The sequence below is a fragment of the Lissotriton helveticus genome, chromosome 8 (assembly GCF_964261635.1).
Source record: "Lissotriton helveticus chromosome 8, aLisHel1.1, whole genome shotgun sequence".
In the NCBI taxonomy this organism is placed as follows: Eukaryota; Metazoa; Chordata; class Amphibia; order Caudata; family Salamandridae; genus Lissotriton; species Lissotriton helveticus.
Window position 1 is genome coordinate 41,523,498 of NC_136069.1, and position 16,331 is coordinate 41,539,828.

General features: G+C 50.6%; 1 protein-coding gene across 2 annotated transcripts in view; it reads right to left on the minus strand.

The window, feature by feature from the left end:
* The window catches only part of LOC144772317 (uncharacterized), a 290,294-nt gene that overhangs the window by 120,445 nt on the left and 153,518 nt on the right, over positions 1-16,331 (minus strand). The window lies entirely within an intron of this gene.

Genomic DNA, 16,331 nt, shown 5'->3' on the forward strand with positions numbered 1-16,331 from the left:
CTCCTCTTCCCCTCCTGTCCATCAGCAGTAACATTTGACTCAAGCTGGCCGGCTGGACTGAAAAATCATAGGGTAATAAAAGAATTGTATTACCATTTTATTTGTTATGTTTGCTGCGCTGGCAGCAGAGTGGGCTATACAAATGTCTTAGCTAATTAGCCCCTCGGGTTCTCACTGTGTCCTAATGTGGGCTGTCCAACTTCAGTCTAATCGATACTGCTAAAGTCCCACCCATATGTGGGGGCGGGGCGTGATGCAGTGACCAGAGAGGTGTCATTATTCCTTAGTTTGGATCACTGAGATCCATTCTATTTGGAACAAATCATCAGGATTGACTTTGGAGCGGATTCCACCTAATATGTGAAAAGCAGCTACTTCCAAACTTTACTTGATGTCTGCAATAGCTCTACAGATAATTCTCGAGATCCGCCACATTGGAAAAAGGCACTGATGGTTTCTTTATTTTTATTTTTGTTAAACAAATTTCATTGGCATTTTTTAAATCAGCATTTTACATACATATTTTTACTCAATGTGTCCAGCCCAACCGGGCATCATGTCTCCCCGCTATACCTCCTTCCTCTCTATGACTGTCTGCCGCACTATGCGGTGCTAGCTATATGTGATTTTCATCAACGTTAACACCTTAACAATTCCCCCCTCCTCCATAACCCCCCCACTACCCCCTCCCCTGCTGCTGCTGACCAACCCGCCAAGCTACCTCCCACTGTATACATGATCTGGGTCTCAGTCAGAGCTGTCTGTGCCATGCGTCGTGCTCATGGAACCCACCATGTACGTGGATGTTAGGGTGCTATGGCCCATTCATGTCTCCCCCTCAGTCCTCCTTGATCCAATCCCCTAGGGCTAGCCGCTTGAGACCCTGCCTGTGGCGTGCTAGGCGCAGACTCCCGGTCCTTATTCTTCAGGTCGCCCACCAACTCCCCCCAGGCCTGCGCCCTCTCCAGTCCCCCTATGCCTCTTTTTGCATTCCGAAGCAGTATTCTATGTTTTACAACTTGCCCACTTCACGAGCTCCCTTTTCCAGTTGCCTATCCCCGGATCTGCCGGGGCCTTCCACCTGCTAGTTAGTTCACGCTTTGCCAATATGTATGCCAGATCTTGAAACCTGGCCGTGACCTTGGTTTTAGCAGAGTGAGGGAATAGGTTGAGCAGCACATGACGGGGGGTGCATGGGATCTCCTTCTCAGTGACGCGCGCTGTCTCCCGAACCACTTCTTGCCAAACTGATAATTTCTTTATTAACGAAACTTTATGCAGATAAAACTTTCCTTTCCAATATTAGGCCAATATTTCTGCTGCGCTTTGTAGTTAAAATTCTGGAGAAGAATGTGAATAGGTTAAGCTCCATCTTCCTGGAATGAAATCCGACCCCTGACCCTGCACAATTTGGGTTCAGTTTTGGACACAGCACAGACAAAGGTTTGCTGTCAGTTCTAGATGATCTGTGTTCATCAGTGGATGAGGCTAGTACAGTGGTCTTTGTGCTACTGGATTTGTCTGCCGCTTTGACACAGTGCCACATCGCACACTTCTCTCCAGCCTGTCTAAGGCCGGTATCAGTTGGTCTTAGGCTGTGTACCTTCCACCTTTTATGCCAGAATTGTATACCCTGCAACAGGGAGTCCCACAAGGGTCTGCGCCAAATCCCACTTTGTTCGAAATGCACATCTGCACTTTAGCAAAGTTACTTGGATCTCTTGCGCTTAGCTGAATGAATGACGAAAATGATACTCAATTAATTATTACTATGGACCAATCTGGGTCTTCAGCCATTGAGACCTTCCATCTATGTATTTCTGCAGTTTCCATCTTGTTTGTGATGCTTAAAAGTTAATATCTGACTAGCCCGAGGTGCTTTGCAATCACCACAATCAACCAATGGTGGTGGAGAAAATTGCTTTAGGATCCCTCAGCAAGGGTCACAGGTAATGGAGTCGGGTCAGCCATATCCGACCCCAAACTGCACCTGTGCACAGGCATATTACAATATAGGGTTGGGAATCTCAAGTCTTCATCTTGGGATGTGAGTGTTAGCGGGTCTCATTTTATTCGGGCCGTTTGTCTGCCATGATTAGTTCAGTTAGTAGTGAATGGAATGTATATGAAAAGAGCCTGGTTGGGCATATAGGAATATTACTGAAAAGGTAGAGACATTTAAGCATGGTGTTCATCTTTAATAAGGCGATCTCCTAATCAGAGTGGAAATCTATTCCACTAATCTACTTGTTCAGTTAGGCGAGTAAAGGATTTACCATAGTTCCATTTCATTACCACTTCAATTGCTGAGTGGACATGAATGCCCAGGTATTTCACTGAATCCGTGGTCCAATTAGGCAGGTATTCTTGGTGGCCTGACATCTGTTAAGGAAGCACAGTGGTTTGCTCCAGTTAAAGTTCATCCCAGATATAGTAGCAAATTGTGTAATTGCTCTGATAAAAGGTTCAATTCGAGGTCAAGGACGAAGAGGGCAAGATCGTCTGCGTACAACGATATGACAATGCGACTCACCCAGAAGCTGAGACCTCCGTGTGCACGGTGTCGACGGAGCATGCAGGCAACGGGTTCCATAGCAACCGCGAAAAGTGGTTAGGACAAAGGGCACCCTTGACGTGTTCCCCGTTGAATGCTTTGCTGGGAATGGCATGTAGTTAACAAGCAGAACTGCCATGAAGTGGATTTATAGTAGTCCAGCACTTCACAACCTGTCAACTCGTGAGGACCCTGATTGAGTCACAACTGGAAGCCAGAGACCCCCTAGAAATTTGTATGATTTACATTTCAAACATTTAAACAATAATTCACAAAAAATTCACAAACAAGTACACACTAAACAAATACTCGAAAGATTGAATAATATTATATTGGAAAAATATGCAAAAATGTCAACATTTTAATGGGAAGGTTGGTGCTGCATGTCAGCGACTAACTTTTCAATGTTTATTTTTATTTCACAATGCGAAGCTCCAGTCCGGGCCGGACTGGGAACACAAAGCAGCCCTGGTAAATGTTGTCAGACCAGCCCCCGTACGGTGCATAGCGACTGCAGCGAGCAAACCTGACCCTACAAAGGGGGGCTTTGAGGCATTCTCCCCCCAAGATAAATTGGGAAGAAATAGTACATTCTACCTTAGATGAGTCAAAACTGCTACTCGATAAAACTCCCATCTCTCTCCAGCAGGAACATTGCTATTGATCAGAGTTATCTTGAAACTTTTACACTTTTATTGTTGCCCGAGATCTGCTGGATCGACAAGGAGTTTTCCAGTGCTTTTAACACTGCTGCACAAACGAAATAACAAATATGACAACACTCATGTATTTCTGTCGAGAGGATACAGCTGGAGAAGTGCTTTCCTGCTGACCTAGGCCTTAAGCAGCCCAAATACTGTTCAGCCTCAAACAACAAGAGGTACAGCGCTTCTGCTTGCTGGCGACGCATGGCAGAAGTGCAGCGGGAACAAGGGCATCAAAATGCTCTGGAATGAAACACACACACACTTACACACAAGGGGACACCAGCACTGCTGTATGAGTGGAACCCAGAGCTGTATAATAAAATAAGGCTGCTCGAGGGCGTGGACAAGCACCTAAACAGGCGGACCTGTTCTGAAAACACTCCACTCCTTATCCCCCGGTTATCCCTGCAAGCCGAAAGAAGAGCAAGTGGAAACTTACCCTGTTGCCCAGGAGCGTGTGGGGGACACTGATCCTAGTGAGGGGTCTCTCGCTGCTGGAGACTCTGTGGTGACCGAGCCCTGACTGGCGGCCTGCGGGGCGCGAGGTTAGAGCGAAGCCCGTGCAGCGAAGCCCCCAGGGCGGACGAGAGTGGATGTGACACCAGTGGAGAAGTGACGGCCTGGCTGCAGAGCACGGCTGTCTTGGTCACAGTGCCCGCATTAGAGAGACGGGTGCAGCAGTATAGAGAGACCGTCTGTGGCCCACGCAGGACTGAAGAGAGGAACTCCTCCCGCCTATAGAGCCGTGGGGTGGGTTGAGATCCCTTGAGGCTGTCGGTCAGGATGGATCCGGTGGACCCCGAGGAGCTTGGTCAATCGTTGCCTCAGTGGGCGCCTGTTGGACGGTCTGTTTCACCCAGCTGGGGGCCGCCTGAGCACTCGGCGGGATTTGAGGCGAGCCGGAGCTGACTGGGTGCCCCGCGGTGCCGGCGGAGGGGATCGGAGCTGCCCTGGTGCCTCGCTCGGGACTGTGGCCGGCCTGTTGAGTGGAGTTGGAGCGGGCCATCCCCCCTTCCCTCTCCTGCAAAGCGACTTGGCGCAGCGGAGGGCAGCTGTGCCCAGTGACAAGGCTGCTGCACCCGCATCAGCCCAGAAGAGTTCCCGCGACTGGCTGCTTTCCATGAGTGGCCAGGCCAGGTCGCATTTGGCACATTTCAGTCGGGGGATCCCATGTTGGGCCAGAGGGGTGCTCCCCCTTCCTTTCCTGCTGCCGTGGAGTTTAGGGGGCAGCCACGCTGAAAACACATGAGAGGCAACTGGGTCGGGTGTCAGGTGAAGCCCCCTAGGACTGCTGACTGCCATCTGAAGAGACCTTGACCTCGTCGGCGTCGACAGGAGACGCCCTCCTGAATCGGTGGCCGCCATCTTGTGAAGCTCCCACCCTTTGCGGCAGAGACAATACAGGGGAGATGGGGTTCGGGGGGTCGGTCTGTCCTAAGCCCCCCTCCCTGGTGTTAAAGAGGATGGAGACAAAACATGGGTTGACAGAGCACAACAGAACAAAGTTACTTAAATGACTCCAGTGAGTCTGCATTAAGTTAAACAACACTCATACAACTCCAATGATATAAGCAACAAAAGTTTTATTTTTCAGATCTTCATCAATATTAACACGTGGAAATAACACAAGAACAGCCAACACGTATTTCGTCTTGAAGCAACTTTTTCAAGGCTAATGAAGATAAGTTATGTCTCCAATGCGATATGATGAACTTTTTAACTTATCAGGATTGCGCTAATGCAACTACGTTCTATCACGAGTACAGTATGGTAAAAGTTTCTTGAGTTTCTCTGGAATGCGGTAGGAGCCTAGGTAAAGATAACCCAGCTCTTGAAATGTCAATGTATAGGCAGAACGGGCATGTAATCCCAGTAGGTCGTCAACCCACAGTGTAGTCAGAGCGTCCCAAATTCCTTGCCATAAGTGGTCATGTGTGGGCATATAGAATGTGAAAAACAGCCATTCGGAGAAAAGAGTCAGTATGCTCTCAAAGTTGAAGAAAACCGCCAAGAACAACACCTCACATAATAATGGTGTGTTCAGGTCACTCCCAAACATGAGGAACCTGTCTGTAAAGTCACCGGTCCGAACTCTACAGCGGCAACAAAAGAGGACGGAGGTGGGCGAGCGCCGGGGAACAGTGAGGAGGCCAGTTTGGGCCTATGCTGACCCTGCCTTGTGTGACCACGTAGGGATCCATGCCTGCGGCAGGGGCGGCAAGCTGAGGCAGGGTGGTCCGGGGGCTGGTGTAGCCTAGTCCCCCCCTGGTGTTAAAGAGCACGGCAGTAGGCGAAAGCCTGGGCAACGCAGTGAGGGGAACAGTGCAGAGGTCAGTTCGGGCCTATGCTGCCCCTGGCCGTGTGTGAGCACACGGGGTTACTTGCCTGCAGCGGGGGCGACTAGCTGAGATGGGGGGGCACGGGGCGAATCAGGGCTAGTCCCTCCTCGCTCGATCCTTCCTGTACTGGTCTAATGGGACCGCAGTAGTGTTCGAAATTGAAAGGGATGGACCCTGCTCCAGTGTGCTTCCTGAACAGCGACTTCTCTTTCATCATCTGGCTAGCCTCTGTGGTGGTGCACTACTCTGAAGAGTTGGGGGAGCAGTGGAGAAGCTTCGGAGTCCACGGATGGAAGTCACTCACATTCCGCCCCATATGCCGAGAGCTTAGCAGATAGTCATGGGACGCCTTCTTTCCAACAGCCGCCAAGATGCCCCGCCCCTGGGCCTGATCGGAGGGGCTCCCAAAGCTTCTGGAGCATACATCAGGCCAAGCCAGTCGGACATCGCAACCAAGTTGGACTCGATGCTGGTGGAATATTTGGGTTGGACGCACTCCGATCACAATCCACAAACAATGCACTTGGAGTGGGAGGCCGAGGCACGCCTGGTTCCAGCTTGGCATCTACAGACGGCAGCACTGGAGGACCCGGAGTTCCGGAGCGCTCTGGAGTCTGCTTTGATTGGATACTTTGATCTTAAAGCAGACTCTGTTGACTCGGTATTGACGGAATGGGAGTTATTTAAAGTGGTGACAAGGAGGCATTGCCTTGCGCACATGTGGAGTATCCATAAACAACTTGACGGATCCATATCCGCCATTGATCGTCAATTACTCCAGTTGGAAGCGCAAGCTATCGATCAGCCTGATAGGCAAAAGCAACTTGATGATGCCCATGCTGAGCGGGAAGCGCTATTAGAAAAACTACGATGTCATAATTTCATGGCGCATTCGGATCGGTCTCACGCTACAGCGGATAGGGTGGGCATTCTGCTGGCATACCTAATCAGACAAGAACACCCCCAACACCCCATGCAGCTCCTAGTGGACGCACTGGGCCTTAGGAGCTGTACACAGAGAGACATTCATGCAGCAATGACAGTGCACTATACCGGGTTATATTCGGCTCAGCTGACTGGGAATGGCCCTCACATTGAGTCATTCTTCTCCACTGTGGAACTGCCCACACCGACGCTTGACCACTTGCTCACTCTGGCCCCACCCCCTGACAGTAGACAAAATTTGGGAAGCAGTGCAGTGCCTGGCATCTGAAAAGATACCGGGACCCGACGGGCTTCCCACTGAATTTTTTAAAACTACGCAGAGACTCTGGTGCCTCGTCTGCACTCCTTGTATGCCTCAGCAATTAATGACCAGGCTTTACAACCCTCGATGTGCGCAGCTAACGTGGTGTCCCTTTTGAAGCCGGGAAAGATCCAACCTCCCCCAGATCACATAGACCGATAGCAATACTAACGGCGACTATTAAAGTTTGGCCAAAGTTTTAGCTAACCGCGTGGTGTGCCTTATTCCGCCTTGGTCCACCCTGATCAGAACGGGTTAGTCCCTCAATGAAACACGGCTCTAAACATTCGCTGGTACTTTCGGGTAGTCGAGTACGCCCCCTCAAATGGCCTCGATTGGATTGCCTGGTGTTAGAGCTTGAGAAGGCATTTGATTCGCTTGACTGGAATTTCCTTTTCGGCTCCCTAGCCCGGTACGGTATTGGGTCTTATTGTCTCAGTATGGTTCACCTGCTGTATGGGCATCCATCCGTCGGGGTGCGGACGGGCCGCTACTTATCAGATCCCATCCAGGTAAGGCGCGGAACTAGACAGGGATCCTCGCTGCCCCCCTCCTTTTCGCACTGGAGGTGCAACCACTGGTGGCGCACATCCGCGCGCATGTGGACATGGGAGTTACACTGGGGGACGGGTCGCACTTTATTTCGGTAAATGAAGATGACTTATTGATGTACGTATGAGACCTCCATGACATCCCACCCTCCGTGGATCAGAACTTATCACTCTTTGCCAAGGCTTCGGGCCCGCGGGTTAATGCAGCACAATCTATTCTTTCTCTGTTTCGGCAGATGACTCCTGACCCGGGGTATTCCATGGGAGGCGTGCCTATGATGTGGTGCACTGACCCCTTAGATACCTAGGTGTGCGCATATACCGGTCTAGTAAGGATCTGTTTGAGGGGAACGTAGTCAGAGCTACTACAGCTATCCAATCACAAATGAACTTCCCACTGGCAATCTTGGGCAGGGGAGCCCTTCTAAAAATGGTAGCTCTCCCTCGTCTCCTCTACTATTTCACTTCCCTACCTATTATCATTTGCCTGTTCTTTTTTGCAAATGGGAAGGGATAATAAGGGTCTTTATATGAGGATGTATCTATGGGGAAACTTTATTTATCCACAGGTCAGGGTAGGGTAGCGGTGCCCAACTTTTAACACTATTACTTGGCCTCTCAGCTCCAGTGGATTGCCCAATGGCTATCATCCCAGTATCTGGCAGACACAGCCTTACTGCAACCTCCAATCCTGTACCAAACATTATTACAAATCTTTCACCCATGCACAAAGTCTAGGCCCATAGATGCGCTTCTACCCACTATAGCTTTCAAGTTTTTCCGTAGGAACCTCTTCCTCACCAGGGCTCTCATACCAGATGCCCCAGCCATCCCATTATTGGGTACATCACAAGGTGACATATACACCACAGCAACTGAATTGCGTCTCTGGGACACAGAAGGTATTCAGGAACTGGGAAACCTTTCCCGGGATGGTTCCCTCATTCCTTACTAGGAACTCATGTTGGAGGAGAACATGTACCCGGGGCAGTTCTTATTACATCGGGCGATTATAGCCTAGCTGGCTTCTAGGTGGGGTAGTGTCGCTCAGGAACTGCCCATGCGGCATGATACAGTACCTACATGTGATGGGAAATGGGGGTCACTTGGCTTGTTGGTTTGCATCCTCACTCCTCCAGCACATAGAAATCAACTTCACTCCCTGAAGTTACATTGGGAGGAGGCTCTGGGGAAAGTATTTTTAGACAGGGAATGGTTTGTTGTTCGGTGTGGACCGACATCGATTCCATGCAATCAGCGCTTTAAACAAATCACATTTTTTATATGGCACCGGGCATACCTTGTCCCAGCCCAAATCAATAAGTGTTTTGCCAGATCAGATGTGGATTGCCCTTGGTGCTGCTTAGTGAATGCAGACATACTACATATGTTGTGAGGTTGCCCTGACTTGCATGAATACCGGGCCAATGTGACATCTACAATAGCTACCTGCACCTCCCGAGCCATCCCCCTTCTCTGGGAGGCACACATACTGCATTTGTTTAGTAGGAGTAAGAAGCACAGAGCAGCCACAGGTTCCTTGATCTGGGGTTTATAGTGGCTAAACGTCTAATCACCAAAAGGTGGAAGTCCCAAATGGCTCCTCACGCCATGGCCTGGCGACGCTCCTTACTTATTTGGGCCAGGGCGGAGGGGGTTGCATTATGCCGGGATGACTTGCTTGGGATCCGTAAGGTCCCGTTGGCACACCACTGGGATGCTATGGTGTCGAGGTTGCAGGGCATGGATAATGTCATGAAGGAAGGGCCTCAAGGCAGGGAGCAAGATGAGGAGCCCAGTGCTTAGCAATTGGTAGTACACGCACAGAACTGGCCTCACATACTAACATGATTTCACTTCATGGAGTTTCTGTCGGTCTGCTCTAGCATGGCCGTTCCACCCCCCCTTTTTTTATAGCACATATGGCAGGGGGTTTCAGGCGACTATCGCATCCCTCCTTTGGTTCCTTTGCCCTCATTTGGTTGTACTCTATGCCCACAGGTTTACTAAATGTTGCACCACAGCCAAGAGGGATATGAGGTGGTACATCGCAATGCCTGACACGATAATACCGCAGTCATTGCAAGGACAATCCTCCAGGAACTATTACCAATAGCTCACCTGACAGCTTTTCGATTATTAAGATGTTTTGTATGCTAAACTGTTTACCTTGTTGTTGCCTCCCAGGGCACCAACACACTGTGTATGTTGTATGAAACAATGAAATAAATGTTAATAAAAAAGATTTCAACAAAAATAATAAAATAAGGCGGCTCAACCTTCAGCTCGCATCTAAGCCTGAAGGGTGATTGGCTTGATTGTATTTTAGTCCCGCCGCCCTAGCGCTGTCATTCACACCTCTTGTGTGCTGTGAGGGTGCATGGGCGTTTCTTAATCCAGCAGCCGATCCCAATGGCTTCAATTATGAGAGAAGGCTCGGGTAGGTGCTCGAGACCGGGGGAACCCCTGGGGACCGCTGTAGTAGTCTAACCCAGGTGATGGTCAACTCATGCCAGGGGGACTGGGTTCGAAATAAGTATGGCCATTCAAGAGAGTCAAATGCTTTGACACCATCTAACAGCACTGCAGCGGCGCATGTCTGTGCATTTAGTTGGTGTAGAAGAGTAAAAACAGTACACATTTTAAAAGTGGCGGAAAACCCCAGTACGAAACCCGACTCTTTCAGCAGCACATTATAGGGCATGAGTGGGAGCAAGTGGCTGGAAATAATTTTACCAGGATTTTATTGTTAGTGTTTCTTAGGAAGATAACCTCTTTCGAATGCTTCTAGGTAAACTTTAGTAAAGTGATGGGATATAAGTGATGCTAACTCTTTGCAGAAGTCGACCTGCACACCATCGCTGCCGGAGGCTTTACCGCTCGCCATGCTACAGATTGTGGTGATTATTTCTTCTTCAAAGTTGGGGCATACTAACTATTCACTCTGGTCATTAGTGAGCGAAGCCAGCACTATCTCATTTGAATAGTTGTCTGGATTGGTTAGAGGAACTCAGTTGCAGATTCAGAAGTGGAACACCGAGGAGGGTGTGCCGCCGCAGGCAAGCACTATTTATTTTATTTATTGAAAATGTTATTCTAGTTGTTTTTTTTTTAAACTTTGGGGCGGGGGTTATTTGAGGTATTTGGAGGCCATAGGTATTTGATTTTGAGCTTTTGGAGGAAGGGGGGTGTATTTTGTTTTTTTGGTGAAGTGGTGGGGCACTTCACTCGCCCCACCACTTTCAAAGGGTACAAGCTGCCCAGCTCTCAAAGGTTGCCAAGCATACTTAGGCCTAGAAGTAAGAGGCTGCAGCTGTGCATAGTCTTTACTAATTTTGCCACAGTGTGTCATGCTTTTGAGCCATGAAGAGTATGTGCCCCAATGTAAAGCAAGCTCCAGTTTATCAAGTAGTAGTTACACAGTGGTAAATCTGTAAGTGGAAATAGGGGATGTCATGTGTGTGACCTAGCAGTGCTATCAAGGGGTCACACGCGACTGTGGCTTCTGCCATAGTGAAGATGAGGAAGACGATAGTGGCCCAGTATCGGCCTATTTGGGGGCACACCCAGATTAAATGTGCAAAGTTGGTGTCTGGGACGTGGCATTTGGGACAGTGGTTCGAGCATGTGGGAACAAACCATGCAATATCTGTGGGGGTGACGTATGCACCATATAGGTACTTAAAGTGTAGAAGCTTATGTTTATGGTTGACAAAGATGAGTTTTGGTTGGAAGGGACACTGAGACCAAATTTTGTCAGAAGGTAGATAGCCCAAGTCAGTACTCCAGGCCTCCCTAAGGTGCCTGGTGGAATCAGGTTTCGAGGCCAGGTACGCGAGATACAGCCTAGAGAGGAGTCGATCTCCATTAGTGTCTCATATGATGAGTGTTAGTAGGGGAAAAGACCTCTGGAGTGAGGAAATTAGGTGGGAAAGTATAAGCGCAGGGTGCTAAGGAGCTTTTGCAGTACAACACGCTTCATTTAGGAGGCACTCTCAGAGCGGGCGTTGTCAGCATGCACAAGGACATGGACAAATGGGAAATGATCTCCTGTGGTGTGCAGGTCATGGCATTGTACGGTGTGCATAAGAGTGAGGGCGATCCAGGGATTATCAGCTTAAGGTAAAGCAGAAGAGTAAAGGATGCCCTCTCCAAAGACACTAACAATAATACAATGTCTCAACAGGGATATCTTATACACGGACAAATTAAGAGTGAGTTAATCACAAAGCACCAGGAAAAAAGGACAAGGGAGACCAAAGGATAGTACAGGGTTATTATTTTGCATATAGAGAGCACACAAGCAAAATGAATTGCAGTAACCAAAAACAACCAAAAGTGTACTGGCAAAGTGAGAGTGAATGAACGGCGCAGTGACACAAGTGATTATGCAACAACGTGGGGCGGCGCAGGATAAACAATTAGTGTATGGCGGTCAAAATACAGTATTGACATTCATGTACAGAGATTATATTTATTATTTATAGGTTGACCAAAAAAGAAAAGCCGCAAATGGGTCGACGGCGTTTCAACTTTTATGACTTGAGGTCATCATTAGGACAATGGTTACATGGATGGAGTCCTGTGCTCTTTCAAGTAGGTAGACAGAATCCAGGTCTGGAATTTAAGGCCAGTCTTCATAACACAACGTAGGAGGACTATGGATCGGACCATACTTACTGACGACGAGGTAATAAAGAAACTTGGTCTGGAGTCCCAGGAGTTTTTTCTTAATAACCGAGGAAGTGCTCCAATAGGAATTGTTTGGGACTCGTACAAAGCCTTTTTGAGGGGCAGGATTACATCAATTCAGTCCTACAAAAATAAATTGCGCAGGGCAGAAATTCTTAATATTGAGAAGAAAATTCAGAGCTTGGAATACAAAATTCAGCAAAATGAAGTGGGAGAGGATGCTGGGAAGGCCTTAATTCAAACTCTTAATACAGATTTGTCATCAGTAATAGAAAGGCGACTTCAAGAAAGCTGGCCCATTTTAACTATGGGGAAGGCTGTGGTAAATTACTTGCCTGGAAGGCAAAGAGTGACCAGGCAAAGAACTTCATAAAAGTACTCAATTTTGGGTCGGCTAGGAGTCCTATTATAGCAGGGACCAGTATTGAAGATTCCATGTTAAAATATTATGAAGACGGGGGCGTGGCTAGCAGCCGACGGGAATGGTCGCACACTAACGCGACTCCCGATCCCCGCCTGCTTATCCGCCTAAAACCATCCGTCTTGTGACCTGTGTTCCCCCCTAAAACATCGGGGGTGCCATCTAGAAGACCCCAGTGCCTGCCTTGGTACTGAAGCGGCCCTGGATCCTGCTGCTGTGCGGAGATAATACGTCTTGAGAGGCGGAGGTCCTGCAGCCTACAAGATGGCGTCTACATCGGAGCTCCGACCCCGGTACTGAAAATCCCCGCTGCCTTTGCTTTGTCGGGGACCGGGATCGAGTGGCGGACCCTCCTGCGCCGCACCGGAGCCCAGCGGGTGACTTCCCTGGCGGCCAAGACTGCTTCGCCGGCTCTCTACTAAAGCCGTGCTGCCCTGAGGGAACTATATCCAGCCGCTTCACTGTGGGAGTGCCGCCCACGCGACACCCCGGCTTCTGGGCCTGTGATACATGCACTCATAAACTCTCCCCACTCGCTCCTTTTTTCACCGCTACTCTGCCGCTGCGGACTTGTGGGGATCGTCCGATTGTGGAGCCGGGGCTGAGCCACGCTGACCTTCCCTCCTGCCGACGGACTTCGGGCCGCCTCGACTTCCATCCGTTGCGGTCCACCCCCGTCTGCGGCGGGGGCCGGACCGTCACCTCCAGAGGGCTCAGTTCTTCTTTGGGGGTGCGCTGGCTGCCGGGACGGCGCGGTACCTGTAAAGCACTCTGGCGCTGCTGCGGCGCCCACGTCCTGTCCTGGATCAGATCTCGCCCACACTGCAGCCTCTGCCGGTATTGTCTTGGCCCTCCCACGCAATTCCCCGGCTTCTGGGCCCGTGACGGCCGACACTCAGTGACTTCTTCTGCCCGCTTCCCACCTCAGCCACGGCTCTCCTACAGCGTGCCAGGGGGGACTGACTGCGGGGACACCATTGAGCCGCTTCCATTCTCTGTCCCCGGCCAACGGACCTCCGGACCTTTGCTGCTTCGCCCCGCTGCGGCGCACTTCCACCAGAAGCGGGAGCCCGAACACCACTGCCTTTGGGCCCGACCTATCACCGGACCTGCGCTGAGTACAGGGACGGCTGCTTTAGCGCTATTCTAGCGCATGCGTGATTCAAGTGCAGGGTGTTGCCCGCAAAGTGGTCCCTGTCGATCCTATTCCACCCGGAGCCCTGGACGCAGCCTAATTCTCCTGTTCACCTCGAGGGTCCGCCGCTGCCCTTGCTGACATCGGGTCCACCCTTCTGCTACCGGGCCTATCTTGGATGTGGCGATCCTGGGCTGTTGTTGAGTCGCAGTAAGTCCTGGCGCTCACCTAGGCCTCACATACGATCCTTGCGCCTCTGTGCCGCTCCTGATTCCCACGATTCGCCAACGCACGCAGTGTCCTCCACTGCTTGCTGCTCCCTGGGCGCTGCTCTGCCGGCTGGGTTTGGTTGGACCTGACGAGTCTGTGCTGCCCGCTCCAACGACATAGACCGCTTCTACTGCCACATTTTGCTTCCCATTGAGCCTTGCACGCCTCCGCCCTCACAGCATTGTTCCTCATGGCGTCGAACAAAGGGAACAGGCCCTCCAGCCAGAGACAGCTTAATAAGAACTCCTGGGGCACTAAAGGAGAAAATAAAACAGTGGCCTTCCCTGATACCCCGAACCTTGCATCCCCTTCGCCGGGAGGCGAAGACCCCTACCCTAGAGGACGTCATGCAGGCGATAGCTGGAGTGAGATCCTCCCTAGAGACACGGATAGACTCAGTCAATATAGAGGTGACACTGTTGCGGGCAGACCTGAGGAAAATGGACTCCAAAGTCAAGGACGTAGAAGTTAAAATTGCAGCTCTTATTGATGACACCTCCACGCTCCAGCGGCAGGTGGCGCAGCTCCAGCAGCAACAAAAACAAATGAGCAACATTCGCATTTTGAGCGTTCCGGAGCGCATGGAGGAGCCGGCGGTGGACCTCTTTGTGGAAAAACTGATTACGACCCATCTCCAGCCGAAACAACTCTCAGGCCACTTTTCAATTGAGCGGGCTCACAGGGTCCCGGGAGGAAAGCCCAAGCCGGGAGCTCCCCCCCGACCTATCATCGCGAGGGTCTTCAACTTCCGGGACCGCGACGCCATCCTCCAAGCTGTCCGGGCAGGACCGCCTCTCCTCCTGGACAATGCCCACGTTACGCTGTTCCCAGATTTCACCATGAAGGTACAGGTCAGGAGACGCAGCTTCCTGGAAGTCGAGAAAGCCATACGCGATAAGCACATCAAATATTCAATGCTCTTTCCAGCGAAACTGCGCGTGGAACATGATGGCAAGGCTTGGTTCTTCCTATCACCGGATGAGGTGTGGAACTGGCTTGAGGGCTGGTGCCGGGTTGAGCGATCTCCAAGAAACCACGACGCCCGCGACGGCCAGGACGAACACACGCGAGATGATCAACTGCCGGAAAGTCAGGAACTCTTTACAGGCCTCAACTCTGTAGATGACTGAAGACCCTTTGCCGTTAGCAGTTCGTCATTCACCGACCTTGGCAATTACTCTGCGGATCTGCTCCCCTTACTGGGAGTTGTTTTGTGAGGGCAGCTCTGTATAGTGGATCTCCACGACTTGTTAGTTCCTAATTTCAGACGGTGCACCCCTCGGTCCCAGCCGGGGCCACATTGACTGCTTACCAGGTACTCTTTCTAACATGAGGATATAGCACTGGGAACTGTTTTATATTTTATGTGTTCATATGCATGTTGGTCACTTCACTGCTAGTGACAGGCGGGGTGGCGGCACCAGCTCATCGGGTACCCCTACCGTGGTTGGGAGGGCGACAGGCACTCAGCCTAGTTGGGGTGTGGATAGTTTGAAGTCCGCGGGCAGGGAAGCAGGGAGGGGGGTTGGAACGGGGGGTGGGGAAATGTGGATTTATTTTGTTGTCATTGCATTGTTCCTTTTGTCTATTTTTTCGCCTTCACGCGGAGTCTTTACATGTCACATTACTTATAGCTCTCGGCCCATTGTGGGTCCCAGACTGCCGAGCTGTTCACCCCAGAAATTTCCTGGTCCCCTAGAGCTTGGTGGGCTTCCTACTCCAATTTTTTGTTTTGATCTGCTGTCCTGGTGCTTTGGCCGGCCTTACTTCCATTTCTCCTTTCACATACTCCACTTAGTTTATCACTATGTCGCATCCTCTCTCTAGAACCCTCAAGATCCTGTCATGGAATGTAAATGGCCTGGGACACAAAATTAAGCGAAGTGTGGTCCTCCAATTTCTCCGGCGTCACTCCCCTGACATCGTCCTGTTACAGGAAACGCACCTAGTGGGTAACTCTTGTCGAGCTCTACAACGAAGCGGCTATACACTATTAGTACACGCCGGTTTCACCTCTGGGTCCCGTGGCACCGGGATCCTAGTCAAAAAGAACCTCGCGTTTATTCCCTCCAAGACATGGGCTGACCCTATGTGTCGCTTTGCGATTGTTGAGGCTTCCTAGGAGGGCCGCCCGCTAAACATACTCTCTGTGTACATTCCACCGGCATTAGTTCAAGACTCCCTTAAGGAGCGCTGGGCGCTCACATGCTGGGCCTCCCTGTTGGTACACTTTCGATTGGCGGAGACTTTAACAGCACGATGTGCGATAACTTAGATCGTAGTCCCAAACGCAGCTCTCATCGGTCGCGCTCCGACCTCTCCGACTTTACACACGCCATGGGGCTAGAAGACATCTGGCGCCACCATTATCCGACCACATCCTATTTCACACACTATTCAAACGCGCATAAAAGCA